Consider the following 18600-nt stretch of genomic DNA (forward strand, 5'->3'; position numbering starts at 1 on the left):
GTGGCACCAAGCACCGTGGGGTGCGCAGCCGTGTGTCATGTACCCACCTCGCAATATTGGCCTGGTGACTGACCGGAATTGAGTTCGTACTCGATTGGGCTGCGAAAATTGCTGGACATTCCGAGGCTCAAACCGTGGAATGCTAACAAACCCGTCAAGATAGGAGCTCCATTCAGGCTTGGCATGAGGAATCCCTGTCCTTCAAGGCAATTTAACCTCCAGAATCATTTAATTTATCTTGGGGCTACCCTCCCTTCGAACACTGAAGATTAATTTGATGGTCTGCAAAAGAGGAAAATGACAAAGCAGGATCTGGTTTCTTAATAAGTGATCATAGAGGATAGGAGATGTAATCTGGGGGACTATAAGCAAGAACCTTTCATGAAATTATTGTTCCTTCAGTACAACTATGAGCAATTCGGGGAGGAGCATGCGCAGTGGAAAATCATTTTGACAGACCAAGACCACCTTAGATGAACGAGACTCATTAACTGTTAATTACTGGGTGGCTGGCTGGTGACAGGCGTTGCAAGGTGGACCACAAGTGAGAATTATTATACCCATAGGAAGGGAATTCATTAGGTTACAGATTGGCTTGCCAATTTTGATGCTGGTTAGGTGCCAGGTAGTGTGATGACTTCGTCTGATTGTATTTCCTCAGACTTTGGCGTTATCGTCCATGGAGAATGATCTGATTGTTTGTTCCATTTAGCTAGCAGCCTTGTTTTATCTCCCCTTTCATTGTCTAAAACCTATCTGTATCCCTAATATATCTATGAGAAAAATAATTAAAAATATTTGTTGAACTAAATTTTGGTTATTGATACTAATTCTTGTTTGATACATTTCATGTCTACATTGGGTCCAAAATATAGGTTTGTTAACGACTAACTTCCAGGACACATGACCAACTTTAAAGCATACTCTTTTAGGTGTAGGACCCCAACAGAGGACCAGCTGCAATCTAAGAGGTGGCTTGTTTGATGTCATTAGATGGCAAAGATTTGTTTGCAGAGGACAACATACTAATATAATATATTATTAATGTTTTATAAAGCACTTAAATCAATTATTAGAGGCTCCAAATCTCTAGAGTTAGGCAGCCGTCCGGCCCTTAAAGTGGACTTGCCCCGCATCAGTTGACCTATTTAGCTCCTCTTCTTAATGTTCCAATCCCTTTTGACTTGCCCCGCATCAGTTGGTTATGTGTCCTTGAAGTTGGTCGCTAGCAAACCTATATTTTGGACCCAACATAGACATGAAATGTACCAAACAAGAATTAGTACCAATAACCAAAATTTAGTTCAACAAATATTTTTAATTATTTTTCTCATAGATATATTAGGGATACAGATGGTTTTAGACTATGAAACAAGAGATAACGGCAGATAACAGATAGTAATTAGTGCCAATTACTGTTCCTAACAAGACGAGCAAAAGATAAATCCCTAAAAATCTGATCTGTCCAAATATACTGTTGCAAAGAACAATAGCTTATGTTCAATCAATTGTATGTTGAGGTTTCTTAACCGATCCAAATGGATAATAGTTTTGTCAGTTGATCAAGCAAGCTGATTATGAGTGGTTTGCTAATAGCTCAATATTTTTTTGGACAGGAAAAAGGAAGGAAAAAAGAAAAAAAAAACAAAGTGAATCATCAAATGCAATACATCGCCTTTATCAGTAAAAATTAAATTTCCTTCAGTGATGAATTATACCTCGGACCCAAAAATTTGTCAATGGTAGCATAGTAATTCCCATTTTGCAGAAATTTTTTTAAATTCAGGTTTATTTCCAATTCCTTCCCAACTTGTAGTTGTGCGAGCACAAGATTTATACAAGACACAACAATGTGGTGGTCTCATGGTCAAGGGTCAATTTTAATTGCTCCCACCATGGAGATGACATAGGCAATTTTGGGTGATAGGTTTGAGACAGAAACTCGAGGTTCATAATCATTGATCACAAGTCTGATAGAAAGTTTCTACAAGCTACGCAGCCATACAGTGTGGTAGATCTGGAATTATCAGAGACAATGGAACAGAATTGGATATAAACAACTTCATCACAACCTACAATTGACTGCCGAAGAGCATATGAATGATGTAATCGTTACAAAAAAAATGCATACGACTGGTACCTAGATAACAATGAGGGAAGAAGAAGTGAAAAACTATATCAAGCTAGATTTCACCAAAGATTTCAAAATATTACATTGAACAAAAGCTTGTTTTGCTTTATTACAAAGTGCTGAAAAAGGCTTCTCTGAAATGCACAAGATACTATTTATCTTGCGATTCTGTTGCATGCAAGTCCACTTATGTGCTGCCATTAAGATCTTTTCAAGTCAAGGAGTCCACATAACCATCCAATATAATGCGAATGTGTTGTCCAGTGTGATAAAATAAAAAGAAAGCAATACAACCCCATAAGCCAACCATGAATGTCGCTGCAATTATTGCAAAGAAGATGGCATGCATCCACACTGCTACCATCTTGGTTTTCTTTGACTTCAATAGTTGGACTTGAGTCAGAGGTGCAAGTCTTCTCCAGTGGTGGCCCATGTAATCCAATATTACCCTCATAGCTACTCACATTAAATGTGGCAAATTGGTTTTTGAAATCTGGCGTACATCCAGATAAGTTATTGTAAGCAATGGAGAAGACCTCCAAGAACTGTAGTTGAGTCAATTGCCAGGGTATCAAACCACTTAACTGATTGTGTGATATATCTAAGCTCTCGATCTAATTGAGTTTTGAGAAAGTTTCAGGGATTGGACCTGTGAGCTGATTGTGCGATAGATTCAATTGTACAAGCTCATCTAGATTTCCAATTTCTGGTGGAATGTTTCCTGTCAACTTGTTTGTTGACAAATCAATTGCAGACATCAAAAGCAAATGATCTATTCTGTAGGCGTATAAGTGGCCTTTACTGATGAGGTCAACAATAATTATCTCATCTGTGTAAACCTCTGCACCTGTATTGACTTCCCAAGGACCAGGATACCCCACCGACCCGAGGTAAAATGAATCTGTATGTGCTGAATTAGGTTTCCTGAAGTGCATTTTGCCAATGCAAGAGGGTATTGATCCCGAAAGATTATTTTGCGAAAGATCTAGAATGTGTAAAGACTGCAGTTTACATAACTCAATTGGTACCGGGCCTTCAAGAGAATTTTCGCCAAGAATAAGAATCTCCAAAGATATTTGGTCTCCAATCGGTCTTGGCAGTTCGCCTGAAAGCTGGTTATTACTGACATCCAATGCTACAAGGTGTGACAAATTGAGATAACTATTTGGAATTATGCCTGTTAAAGCATTCCCAGCAAACTTGACGTACACTAGTTCGGATGATTGGAAGCAATGCGGTAATGACCCGGATAGGTTATTATGGGATAAGTCTAACACTTGAAGCATTGTTAGATTACATAAATGATCCGGTATTGGGCCATGGAAATGATTTCCTTCAAGGATGAGGTAACTTAGATAGTAAACATTTCCAATACTGTCTGGAATTATACCCGATAATTGGTTATTGTGGACATCCAATATAAATAATTGTTGATACTCTGACAGATTGCTCGGCAAAGTTCCAGTAAATTTGTTTCCATCTAGAGAAATACATGAAAGCGAAGCATGACCATAATTTGTACCAAACATCTTCCCATGCAAGTTGTTGTTGGAAAGCTTCAAGGTGTACAATTCAGTGCAATCAATCATCAGGCGATTTGGCACTTCACCGTATAAAAAATTATTGGACAAATCCAAGTATGTCAGATTACTCATGTTACCCAGTGATGAAGGGATATTTCCAGTTAGGTAATTTGAGGATAAATTCAGGTCCACCATATGTGGAAATATTGTGCCGATGTCTGTAGGAATTGGTCCACTGAGGAGATTCATGGAGAGATCAAGTGCATATATGCTCATATTCAGATGCTTTGGCAATTGAAATGCACCCATTATTGAGTTATTTCTCAAGTTCAGAACTTCTAGTCTGGTTAGATTTTCGAACAACCATTGGGGAAAATTTCCTATCAAGTTACTGTGGGAAAGATCAAGAACTCGTAACCTATATTGGGAAGCAAGTAAAGCCGGTGTTGTGAGGGGGTTCGCATCGAGATTACAATGTGACAAGATGAGGTACTGTCGCTGGAAGGAGGGAACAAAACTTTCCACTATCAAGATGTATAAATAATTCCTCATCTTTAGACAAGTCAACGAATTCTGGCTTTGAAAGATTTCAAAAGGAGGAAAATGGGAAATGCCCATCAAATAAGTTGCCTGAGAGATCTAAAGACCCAAGTGAAACAAGACTCTCAAAGATGCGTGGTGGAATATTACCCTTCATGTTGTTGTAAGAAAGATACATACTTTGAAGAAAAACTAGTTTCTGCAGACATAAAGGAAGACTTCCATTGAGTTGGTTGTCAGATAGATCCAACTCACGTAGGTTCTGCAGTCTACTGAGCACTGCGAAAAAAAGAAGAAAATTAAAAAAGGAATAAAACCTTTTGCTCATAATATGAACAAGGCTAGGAAACCTGGGACACAATTCTTGTTTACTCCTAATTTTTTGACTTCAGTTAGTCAACTTGGTAACACCGGTGAGTCGAGCAAGCTAAATAAATACTATAAATGAAATGCAAAAATAGAATAAATTAAAAAAAAAATGTTAAAGTTGCCGAGCAATCAAGGAAGTAATATTTGAAAATTATGATAAAATAATATCCATTTAAAATTTATATGCTCCACTTGTTGATTCTAGATAACTTTAAAAGTGAGGATATGCCTGATGTGAACTTAGCGTAAATGCCTGATATGAATTAAGACTCATTTTAACTTCCTAAGCCAACTTAGAAATATCATATGATTTAAATTGGGGAATGTGAATTTAATGAGTTTTCTAATTTGACCAAGTTAGCTGAGTCAAGATAGACTTCGGCCAAACATGGCTTAGACTAGGAAAATGGTTCCGCTTGGCCAAGCCATCAGTCAACTTGCATAGATTTTTTTTTTTCCCATCTTGAATATGGAGAAATGTCTAAGCTCAAAAGAAAAAAAAAGGAATATGGTAAAATCTTAGTCAAATGAATAAAAATTATACCATGTGAAGGCACTGAACCCGTTAGATTATTATGGAACAAATATAAGAAATTACGAGAGGATAAATTTCCCAAAGCTATCGGTATCCCTCCTGTGAGCTGATTTTCTCCAAGATTAAGGAATCTAAGCTTGTGCAATCCTAGCAGGCCTAAAATATAGAGTAATAGACATAAACCAATAAGAAAATATATAAACCATTATACTCAAGTTGTTAATGTGGCCTTATGACAAAAATAATTGCAGATGATCCTGTAAGTTACTACCTTCTCTATTAAGTGCGTCGTGTAGCATGTTGCCTTCAAGATTCAGGACACTAAGAGATGACTTATTTTTGAAAGATAATGGAATAGTTCCAGCGAGATCATTCAAGCTGAGATCAAGGAGTTCCAACTTTCTAAATCCTGATATGTCTATCAAATATAAAGTTTTCAAAGCAAGAGAATTTGAAGTTAAAAATATTTACAACAAGAAGATAGGAAAATATGAATAGGCTAAAAAAATTAGAAAAACAAGTTGGATAAGGGCAAGACTGACATAAACTAAGAAGATAACATAAACCATCATACTAAATATATTCATGATCTTGTGAAAGAGAAATAATTACAGTCTATAAATTATTACCTTCCATATCAAGTGTGCCCATTAGCATGTTGGCTCCTAGATTAGGACACTGAGTGAAGATAAATTTCCAAGAGATAACAGAATAATTCCACTGAGTCTGTTATAGAAGAGATCAAGGATTTTCAACTTTCTCAATCCTAATATAGCTGTCAAATATAAAGTTTCCAAAGGAAGAGAATCTAAATGAGAAATATTTACAACAAGAGGATAGAACATATGACTAGGCTAAAAAATTTAAAGAAACAAGTTCAATGAAGGAGAAGCCATATAACATAAACTAAAAAGACAATATATAAACTATAATCAATATGTTAATGGTCTCATGATACAGAAATGGTTACATATGACTTTGTAAATTATTATCTTCCACATTAAATGTGCCATTTAACAAGTTTTCTTCTAGATGCAAAACACTAAGTGAAGATAGATTTTTGAAAAATAATGGAATATTTTTAGTGAGCCAATTATAACTGAGATCAAGGATTTCCAACTTTCTCAATTCTGACATATCTGTCAAATACAAAGTTTCCAAAGAAAATGAATTCAAATCAAATATTTATGACAAGATGATAGAAAATATGAATAGACTAAAAGAAATTAGAAAAACGAGTTGGATGAGGGTGAGACTAACCTATCTGTGATAATGATCATGCAATTTGATTGTAGGATAAGTTAAGCTGTTGAGCTCATGAAAGGAGGAAAAAATGGTGAAATTCAATTGCCAATCCTGAAGTTGAAGTTGATCATATTCTACAAGGCTCGATAGCATGAGCTTTAACACTTGTTGTATGCTGTTGTTGCAACTCACACTCTCCCAGAGGCAATAGTCTCTCCCTCTTCCCCATGCCGATAGCGAAGAGTTGTTGTAGTGAAGGAGAGAAGATCTGAGTTTTAACAAAGCTTCATACTCCTCCAAGGGGCATCCAAATTTGGGGCTACAGTGGCATAGGACTATAATCAATGAAATCCATAACAAATTTGTTAGCCTTGAGCAAAAGACAAACCGATAGCAATTCCTCATAGTAGAGTGAAGGTTGTAAGATAATTGTCTGACACACATTTGCTTCACATCTCATGCTTGCATAATTTGTATAAAAGCATAGGGCCATGGAAGTCTGGGTATGCGATCAAGCCTTCCATAAACTTCCAAGTCTTCCTTGTTTTTTTTCGAAAAGAGATTGGACATGGTCCCCAACCTAAAGTAATTATTAAATTGAATGAGTGAAGACTAATACATAGAATGGGAGAATGTACAAGTGGGAATAAAATAAAGAATGGAAAAACAAGTGTGGAAAACAAAAATAATCTAAGATAGGAGAGCATCTCCGAAGAAGAGAGAATCATAAGTACAATGCAGGGAACAATTAATTCAGACCTAGAATCCACTCGTTGAGGAGAAAAAAGTTTTGTGATAGAAACTTCATCTTATAGCTTTCCAAATGCACCTACAAAATGCACAAACAAACGGATCCAAGTCTATATGGAAGAAAAGCACTCATCACGACCCACATGGGACTTTTCTTTTGAAGAAAAGCTATTGGGAGCTTTCCACTCCTGACCAAAAGTTTTTCCAAAATGGAATAGACTCTCAAACAAGAATGGCTTACCAACCATGGACTCTAGATGTCCATAAACCAACTAGTCCATCTTTAACTACAATTGAAGAGGAGTAATATTTGAATGTACCATATGAAGGTCAGTAAAGAGATCAAAATCAAGTATCTAAATTGGTGCCAGTATAAGTGAGTCAAAGCGAGCCTTAGACTAAACAAAACTAGGTTTCATCTTTTAGTGTTGGACTTGTCGAATTTTTGTTGCAAAATTGAAAGCATATTCTACTAAAAAAGTGTTCTTTCTTCTTAATGGAGCATGAGGTGTTTTCTAAAGGGAAGAGAGAGGTGTGTCTTAACAAAAAAAGCAAACCAAAAAAAAGGTGGGATGTTAGAGAGGGGAGGTGTCTTCTGAGCCCTTTGGGTGACAGGCTTTTCAACTTTTTTTTCTTTATCCTTTCATGGCATTCTCCAAAGTGCCAAGAGGGCAAAGCCGAGTTCTTTTAAACAAATATAATTCTACTCTCTAACATTTTCTTCTCTTCCATAATTATCTTTTATATTTTTTATTGGTGTTCATTTTTGTAATCCTAGCTCTAGGCCAGCCAGTCTTAATCAACAAGTGATTATGCCCTTTTACATACTATTACACTTGAATAAGGACCATGTGATAACCTGATCCAAATCAGCTGCACAAATGTCAAAGTGGCTCCACAAAAAAAAAAAAAACAAAGGAACGAAGGCTCCCGGTGGAAGTCTTCTTCCTGATCGAATCTTGCTTGAAATTGATCTCCTAGGGCTGCCAAAAATTATAAAAAATCTCCTATAAATCTTCCCTTCTCCCCTCCAAGGCATATCATGATGAACATTGGCCCTCCTCTCTTCTTCCTTTATCTCTTTCTTCCTCGTTTATGCCGATTTCCCTAGAACTATATCAGAAATTGGAGCTGGAGACGCCACCAGAGTTCAAGGTAAATGCCGATCCCACCTCTCTTTCTCTTTCCCTTCTTCCCATGGCATTTAAGAAAGAATCCTATAATTTTTCAGCTTTTCTTTTGCTTTTTCCAACCACCAACATCGTCGTCCCTTAAAGTCGAGTGCCCTAGCCTCTCGACAACTCTCCACAGTAAGTTCATGATTGTCAGTGAAAGGCCGACGACCAAAAATGAAGAGAAGCTCTAGATCTCCTTTTTTGGGGCCTTTTTCTATGATTTTCTATTGGTTGATTTGTACCACTGATTGTCCCCTACCCCACCACTATTGGCTATCATTGTTGGTCCTTCGGTTGTGTCGTCACACCCCGTCGGAGCACCAACCTACATCTATATCCCTCCCTTGTTTGGCCAAAAAAAGAAAGAAAAGAAATGAAGAAAAAGAAGAGAAGAAAAGGAAAGAAAAGAAAAAGGAAGAAAGAGATAGAAGAGCTCTCTCTCTCTTCTTTCTCTCTCTTGTTTCTCTCCTCTCCCTTTGGGGTTTCTCTCTCTATCTAATCCATAGACTCCAGTATGAATGTAAGATGAACTTTACAAAGAGATCCAAAATTATTTTGAGATCCATGCAGTAGGTCGGATCCCACCCGATCTTTGTTAGAAATTCATAGTGTCTAATCACTGTTAACCTCGATCTATTGAGCATCTTGACATGACCTCGATTGATCTTGATCATAGATTTCTTTTTTGAGAGATATAAAAATTTTTTCTTCACTTTTTCTCTATACTTTTTCTTTTTTCACCCACTTTCTCTCTCTAAGAAGACCTAAGAACTCTAGAATCGACTCATGCCTTCCTCTTTTAGAAATCCATGTTGATCCCAACAAAAAGACTTCGAACTACTTGATACCCGGATGGTCTATCAGAGCGATCACCTGATTAATAACCTCTTTTTATTATTTAATTTTACTAAATTAATTAAAAAATTGATTATAATTTAATATTTTAAATAGGATAATCTGATTCTTCTAATGAAGTTTAAAAATCTAACACAAATGAGGCAAATGGATCTTACGCTCCATATTTATTTTTAATTTTTTATATTTTTCAGGCAAATCATCTAGTGCTGATGGACTCATATTTTTTATAAAATAAAGATCAGCATATGAGATATGAAAAAATATATTTTATTTTGATCATTGATTTCATGAATATATTTTTATAAAAAACAACATATTTATAAAGTATAAATTTTATTATTTTTTTCATCTATATATAGTTTAAAAAAAGATATAAATTTTTTTAAAAGGCTCTCAGACAACTATGAACGAATCTCTAAAATTGAAAAAATTGACATCTAGAGCTAGCATCCACAAGAAACATGGTCTTGCTAATGGTACAAAATTAGCATATGAAATAAGAATTCTATCGATTATGAAATATGATAATGTCATAGGTATAAAGTGATCTTAGCATGAATATGCATGAGCAATATTTTGAGGCATAACATGAATATCTAACAAGAATGATTTATACATCATGTTTACGAAATTTCATGATTTATGTATGTATGATTGTCTTTATCAAAAGAGCAAGAAGCAAGAAGAGGGAGGTAGAAGATGGGCACATGATAAAGTGAGGGGAAGGCATATGGCTATGGTGGATGTACCATCCTCCATGTGTGAGGAAATTGGGGGAGGAGGTGATAAGGGGCTGACGGAGGGCATGGTGGAGGTGTTGACTTCCATCCCCATCTTCTCAAATGGAGGACGAGTCCATCCCAGTTAATGGGGTTGAGTCCACACCCAAATGTCACACGATGTGCTTTTTATCAAATTTTATAGACCAAGAAGAAAGTAATATGACCCTCCTAAATCTATGGACTAGCTACTTTAGTATGGACGAAGGAGAAAGGCAATCCTCCCTGCTTGATTTAGGACTCTGTATGCTATTTTCCTACCAAGCATGATTTGCAAACAATACCAAAATAATGCATAAATAATCGCAGATCAGTTTCCATGCATCTACTTCTCAATTCTAGTAGGTTCTGGAAGTTCAAATGACCATAACCATACCCTGCTACCATACTTATGTGGCGTCTAATATAGCATCTGAAGCTCTCTAGCATGCCCCATGAAACTAGTACTAAGCTCTTGTGCACTTTAGCTTTGTTTTTAAAACCATTCTTATTATCCTTTATGTAACTATTTCTTTCAAATCTATCTTGTGTCCATCTTTTGTAACGATATAGATAGCAGGTTGTTCTTCTTTTATACTAGCGGCATATAATTCTATTTTTTTTTAATTTATTTTTTTTAATAAAACAAATCATTCATACAATTCTTGTGTGAATATATTTAGAAGGATCAGAAAATAAATATCCCTCAGTGGCTTGGGATCTTTCTCATCCAATGACATCCAAAAGTGTTCCACGACAAAGCAGTCATTCCATTAGCTACTATGTTAACCTCTTGGAAGATATATCTAATAATGAAGTTTGCATAGTCGGTCAATGAAGTTGATGTGTCCTATAGAAGGGGATGGGCAGGGACGCCCTACACATATCTTTGGATACAAATCACAACTGTAATCCAGTCATCCTCAGTGACCAGATAAGGAATGAAACAAACTAATGTTTGGATGAGCGTACACTTAATGCACTTGACTAAAATATTTAGCCTATTGTTGAGATGAACTAGCAGGTCTCATCAAGCACTACGGAAGCCTAGGTCACGACATGTAATCGAGCAAACAACACCAGACTAAGCGACAAGACTGACTTAAGAACACGTGTATCTTTGGACATCTACTTTAGCCACCGAAAGCGAGATGAAGACTAACAAATAAAGACCACCGAGTGAAAAACTAGCATCTAGATAAGCTAATCCTTGGTCCATAACGAGTTTTGCAACAGGGTTTACTTGAGTTTAGCTGATTCTTAGGACTATGGACATGGTGATTGTGATCTACTTTAGGTGGGGGCATGGACTTACATAATATTTATTAATGCAGAAATATAGACAGCTCATGGATAGTCACTCAAGGTTTCTAGTTGTAGATTATGATGTCCGTATAATGCACATGATTTGTAGATTAGACATGTTGCAATGGAAATGAGAAGCAAACTAGAGAGTATGAAGCTGAACTGAAAATGGGTTATTATGTGTGGCAATCTAGAATTGCCGCTGTAAATGGACTGGGCCTCCCAAATATTAAGTTCAGAGCACCATCCAATAAAACCGACCATAAATTCTTTCTGCACTGTGAGCGGTGCAGCTCGTCACGATCCACCCATGGTGATTGGTTAGTGCACGGGCCCAAGTGTCGGCTTTGAGAAATTTTTTTTTTTTTCTCTAGACCCATGCACCGACCAATCATCACGGATGGTGCGGCTGAGATGCACCACCCACAGTGTAGAAAGAGTTTCTCCCAACATAAATATTTGGTCAGGAAGGTCCAATTTTTAAACATCATAATTGTTTGGCGTCAGGCTTGAATGCTCGTAATTAAAGATTAGTAATTCTTTATGCACTGTATATGGTGCAATAAAAATACACCGTTCTATTTTATTGAATCATATAGTCATCGCTTTTCAGCACGCATTTAATATTTGCTGTTCTATTTTTTCGTTTAAAATTTTGAATGACAAAAATATCCTTCCTCTTTGAAAAAATTATGACATCCTGTGATTATATTATTATATCTTGCAATTAAATTATAACTTCTTGTACAATAGGAAGTTATAATTTTCTTTCAGAAGTTATAAAGAGAGAAGGATATTTTTGCCATTAAAAATTTATGAAATTTTTAAATAACAAAAATACCACTCCATTCTTTATGACATCTTATAGCCAAATTATGATTTACTGTTATACAGAAAGTTAGAATTTGACTATAGGATGTCATGATATACTACAGAATATCATAATTTTTTTAAAAGAAAAAGAATATTTTCGTCATTTAAAATTTTAAATGAAAAAGCAGCACTACAGAAATTAAATATGTATTGAAAAATAATGACTATGTGGTCTAGTAAGGTAGGGCGGTGTATTTTTGCTGCACCACATCCGATGCACAAGACTTTCTTATTAAAGATTCATCCCAAACCTAAATTATTGTCTGGCAAAATCTTGGTTACATGGCTCTCCAACCAGATGGATCTCACCAACCTCAACGTTGATTAACATTTGATTTGAACTAACTTTTATAAAAGACGAGGCAAGGTTGGGTCAAATTATAGATATCATGACAGTTCAAGATTGTATCTTCATCTTCCATGTTGTGACCTAATCCAAGCCCAAATTAACAAATGACCAAAATTGATGACTCTTTTGGCTTGACCCATCCAATATTAATCAACCTAAGTCCCATGGGCATTAGTGTGTGTGAAATTAATTCTGGTTGCCAAAACTAACCTATGATACTACCATAACAGAATGTCATATATGAATTATGGCAATTAATCTAATCATTTTAGGACATCTAGCAAGTCAACTAAGCTTGAGCTCCATGGTTGCACCTTCCTGTTTGGAGCTAAGAGGTCAAAGACTCTGTCTTGAGTAGTATTATTTCTCAAAATATTCAACCTTTCAAAAATTTTTTAAGTAAAAAAAATAATCGTAGATTTGCAAGTACCTTATTCTTCTCCTACAGCAAGACTTCTCTTACTTATCTGAAAAAAAGAAAACGAAAAGGAGAAAATAATCTGGCAATCATTAATAAATGGCCCTCTTGTCAAGGTTTTAACCAATGTATTATGGTATTAGACTGGAGCCTCACTCAAACCGCTATTGGCCGGTATAAGGTCATCATGATGGTTATGTGCCTCAAACACTAGGATTTCAAATTTTTAATATTTAATAATAATTATAGTCATTCTAACAATATTTTAATGAACAACGATGGGAAAATAACTACATCTTTTCCTTCACTTTCCAAAAATGTATTATTTCTAGATCATGCAACAACTTTTAGAGAAAGCTTTAATATAAAATTTAAACATTAAAATTTAAATTAGAAAAAAGTACAAGTACATAATGCTAGCATTATTTAAATATAATAGATTGTTATGAATATTAATCATGCATTACCGTAATAGTTATTTTTTTGCACATTATTACATATATAATATAATGGGTGGTGATGGAAACTTTTCTAATAATTGTAACACCATTATTTAAAACCTTGCTCTCTTAAGACATGAAAGATTAATTATAGGCATGGCATGTTAAAATATTATTTACTACTTGAAAATTATTAAGTACTTTCCTTCAATAATCAACAAGGTTGGATTTTGCATGCCCCTAAATTTAAAGAAATATGAATTTTTAATTTTAAAGATAAAAGACCAAAAAATAAATAAATAAAGCAAAGTTTGATTAAATGGTTGGTCCATGCATCCCTACATCTAGTTTAAAACATACGACTCCACTAGGCTCTCCACTGGACCATGGAGTCCCAGACATCAAGATCAATGACACAAATTAATCTACTTGTGATCACATCATCTATATGAGACAGCATGTCTACATTGAGCCAAAGCCATCATATTATGTCTCAATTTCCTCCACTGGAAAAGCTTATAAGAAGCCCATGTTGTGTTTGTGATGGGTTCAAGCAAACCAGATGCAACTATTTGCATCCTTAACTGCATACAGATGTTGATTGGCTATCAGGCCCATGGTTGATCTCACCTATGGGTGGAACGTTAGGCTGAACCTAGCCTATATCTGGGTTTAATTACTGGTCGCACCAAGCAAGACTAAGCCTGCTTTAGTTTTATCGTATCAAAATTTAGTTCAGATATTGAGCCAAATCTATTGGGGCTCTTTGATTCCGCCTAGTATTTATTAATTGGATATTAATTTGGGCTGTTAAGACCAGCCACCATATTATATTTAAATATCCCTAGATACAATACTATTCAATTTCTTATGATAAATATGTTGGATAATGATCTTATTATTTTATAATAATATATGTTTTACTACATAAATAGATATTCATATACTATTAGAATTTCATATTGTGATAGCATATCATAATTCTAATGTTGAAAATTTAATTTAGAAGTAATTGTGCTCTTATATTTATTATATTATGTTTTTTTTTCTATCACCTATTTTATATTACATTTCAAGAATAAATAGAAATAAGAGAAAAAATCACATCCTGCACATTGCTTAGGTATATTCGTGTGGATGTCTATATTTATAACATTATCAAAAGAGTTCTTTATTTTGGATGATAAGTAAGGCTCTTATCTAATGTGGTTCACAATAATATAACATTAACAAAAAGCTTATTAGATTATTAAAATATATTAAATAAAAAACTTTTCATTGGTACCACTAAATTAGTATATAAATTAATGATATTATGAATAGTCATATTTACTGAATGTATATTGATATTTTAATGTATATTGATATTAATAATTTTTTGCATTAATAATGTATCCTACAAATATCTTGTGCAGGTCATTATATTATACTAATATTTTATTAGTATATTTTTATTGTATTTTTATATTTGATTTCTATAGTAATATTTGTATAACTGATGGCAAATAAGATGATTAATGAATGCAAAACTAATTAAGATTGAAGGATGATAGAAAAGGTGCTCTAATTCAATATTTGTCAAAATAAGGAGACTTGATCGTGAGTGCTATTGATCCCATGGTTATTGTTTTGTTTTATTCTTTATATATATATATATATATATATATATATTCAAAAGATGAGAAGGGTATGTGTGGATGGGTGTGACATGGGCCAATATAAGGAGGCATTGGAGCTACTCAGCACATCATTCGAGCATGTACAGTCATCCAATGCTCATATTAGGTAAATATTTTTTAAATTTTTAAAGTATATATATATTTTGTGAAGATGAGAGGGCGCATGTGGATGGTTGTGATATAGGCCAGCACTGAGGAGGTGTGGAGCTGCCAGGGGCATCATGTAAGAAAGTCTAGAATCTTTTAATTATTGGTGAAATTGGGTACAGATATTTTCTTTTATTTCTAAGCACATATGTTTTTGAAAATGTGAGAGACACGTGGATTGTTGTGATATGGCTAGCGGTGAACTAGGGAAAGTGTGGAAGCGGATAGGCACATCATACGAGAGACTCTAGAATCATCCCATGGTGAAAGAGGGGTACATGTAAGTGTTTGTAAAATGAGCCTGAGATAAACGCGAGAAAGTGTGGGAAATAGATGAAAGAGGTACACGTGGATAGCTATGATGTGGCAAATGTGGGAAGGCGTAGGAGCCGTTACGCATATCATGTAAAAGAGTCTAGACTCTTCTAACGGTGAAATTAGATAGGCTTATTTTATTTTATTTTAAAATATATATATGGACTTGTTTGATTAGGAGTGAAAATAGTATGAATATTATTTATTCAAATTTATCTTCATATTCAAATTAATTCGGATATAGATAGAAATTTAAAGATCCAACTAATATTCGTATTTATATCTATAAAAAAAAATGGATATAGATATGAATAGATAACTATCCAATTTATATCCGAATATTTGAATTTATATATAATTCTATAAAATTTTATATAGTACTTATTTATTTTTAAAAAATATATATTGTTATATAAATATATTATTAACTTGATTGATTATTTATTTAATAATATCTTTAATTATGTAGTTATAAAATTTAATTATCTAAGTAATATATGTAATTATATCCATACTTTCAGTGTCTGAATTGTATCCATATCCATTTAAAACAAATATAAATATGAATTATTACATCCAAATAATATCCGTATCCATATTTTTATTAATCAGACAAAATAAATATAAATATGGATATTGTGATATCCGATCCGTATCCGATCTGATTTCAATCTTATATTTGGTTGATGGAAAGCAGGAGGAAGAAGTGGTAGTTTGAAGAGATTATTCTTGTTTGGTTGAAGTTTTAAGAAAAAAAAACTCTTTATATGGGAAGTCACTTTTCATATTTTACGAAAAGTAAAAATTTATGGAGGAGATAGATTTTAGCACTTCTTATGAGATGAAAAATGATGGTACTTTTTTAGGATGAAATACTGAATGGTAATATCATATTATATTAATATTATCTTAATATTTATATAAATATAATATAATATAATAATATTTATTATATTTTATTATTTACACTAATATATATTTTTATTAATATTAATATAATATTTATATTAATATTATATCATATTTATATCTATATTAATAAATTTATTATATTAAAATAATAATATTGTATTAACATAATATTAATATATATCAGTATTATATTGACACAATAAATTATTATGATATGATGTTATATTATAATATATTAATATTATATTTATATTTATATAAATATAATATTAATATTTATATAAAATTTAGGAGTAAAAATATATGATTAAATATATGGTACATGAAGTATTTTCAGAACCAGATCGGATCAGGGATCACTTTTAATTTCGATCTAAAGCTCAGACATGACCCAGTATGGTTTCAACCCGTAAAAAACTATGAAGATTTAGTGAAACAGTCGGCCCATGATAAACCGATCGGATCATGGGTCGGATAGCACAGCCACTGGGTATTAGGTATAAGGGTATTCCTCTCCGTATATAATTTTCATGTCCTTGACTTTCTGTTCGTCGTTGCTGCCCAGAGCCCCAAACTCGTCGATGTTGCCTGCCAGACCAGCGCCGCCGAGTCTCTGCCTCCTTGGGAGTGGGATCTAAAGCCTAAAGGTGCATCCTCACCTAAATGGAAGCGGACGGCAATGGAGTCAACGATGAGGATGCGGACGGCAAGGGCGGACGGGGGTCGGGCTAGGAGGACATCGACGACGGTGAGGAGGGAGAGGAGGTCGTCGAGGGAGTGGGCAAGACGGATGAAGATATGGTCGAGAGGTGTGGGGATGATGGAGGAGGGGGCGAAGGGGGTTAGGAGGCTGAGGAGACGGTGATGAGGAGGGCATCGACGACGGTGAGGAGGGAGAGGAGGTCATTGGGGGAGTCGGTGGGATGGATGAAGATATAGTCGAGGGGTGTGGGGATGACGGAGGAGGGGGCGAAGGGTGTTTGGTGGCGGAGGAGGTGGCGGAGAGAGAAGGGGAACTCCAAGTGGATGTAGAGGGAGGCGGCGGAGAGGTCACGTAGGGAGGGGGGATGGAGGGCGGCGAAGAGTTTTGATACTTGAAAACTTGTATCCCAAATCCGAACCACTCTTTTTTATTAATCTCTAGTGGAGCCGTCAGAAGTTTTCGATCTACTGAGATTAAGACTTTATTTTACAACATCTAATATAATATTAATTTTTATTTATTTTATTATAAAAATTATATATAATATTTTGTTATGTCATGTTGATATCATGAATCAATTGATCGGGCCATCCGATTGGCCTCTATTTTTTTTTTTCGGTTCCAATCCAAAAATATTAGGTACATGTGGAGAGCTGTGATATGGCAAATGTGCAAAGGTACAGAGATATTAGGTACATCATAAAAAGAGTCTAGACTCTTCCAATGGTGAAATTAAGTATGGTTTTTTTTTTAATTTTAAAGTACATATATTTACAAGATTAAAGGGGGCACTTGTGTTTGGTTGTAATATGAACCAGTCGTGAATATGCAAAGCTATGAAAGCTGCTAGAGGTACTACAAGTACCATCATTGGCTAAAATTATTTAAAAATTATTAAGTTCTATCCCCCCATAATCCAAAAAAGATAAGAATTATCTTGCCAAATAGATTTGAGTGTCACTAACTTAAAAGAAATATGAATTTTAATTTTAAAGATAAAGGAGAAAAAAAAAATAGAGGATAGACAAAATAGCCAAGTCTAATCAAATGGTTGGTCGATGCATCCCAACATCTAATCTTTTAAGACATGCAACTCTACTAGATTCTCCAAAATTGTGGTTCCTAGATCGGCACCTTATCTATTGGGCTGTGGAATCCTAAACATTAAGTTACATGATGCAAATTAATCTACTGATGATCACATCATCTAAGATAGTATATTATCATTGGGCCAAAGTCAGCCTATTACATCAATTCCCTCCTCCTTAGGAATTCTGATGACCAATAAGAAGCCCATATTGTGTTCGGGATACATTTAAAGGATCAGTTGGCCACTTGCATCTTTAACTGCCTAGTGATGTCGGTCGGCCAAGTGCACCTGAGGGTTTTATTTTTAATTCTTGTTTTCTCTTTACATTTACTTTGGGTTGGATGAATGCACTAGGCTCAAATAAGATTGTTGCTCTTATGATTAATTCGGCTCATGATGGTAAATACTATGTTGGAGAGAATCTTAGTGTGCTCCTTGGCAGCCAACATAAGCTTCTATGACTATGCAAGTCAATTTTTCTCATG

At 34.7% G+C, this 18600-nt stretch overlaps 1 pseudogene; it reads right to left on the reverse strand.

The window, feature by feature from the left end:
• Positions 1-2173: 2173 nt before the first annotated feature.
• On the reverse strand, positions 2174-6787 carry LOC114913301 (uncharacterized; annotated as a pseudogene).
• Between the last annotated feature and the right edge of the window lie 11813 nt (positions 6788-18600).

Source organism: Elaeis guineensis, chromosome 1 (assembly GCF_000442705.2).
Source record: "Elaeis guineensis isolate ETL-2024a chromosome 1, EG11, whole genome shotgun sequence".
Taxonomy (NCBI): Eukaryota; Viridiplantae; Streptophyta; class Magnoliopsida; order Arecales; family Arecaceae; genus Elaeis; species Elaeis guineensis.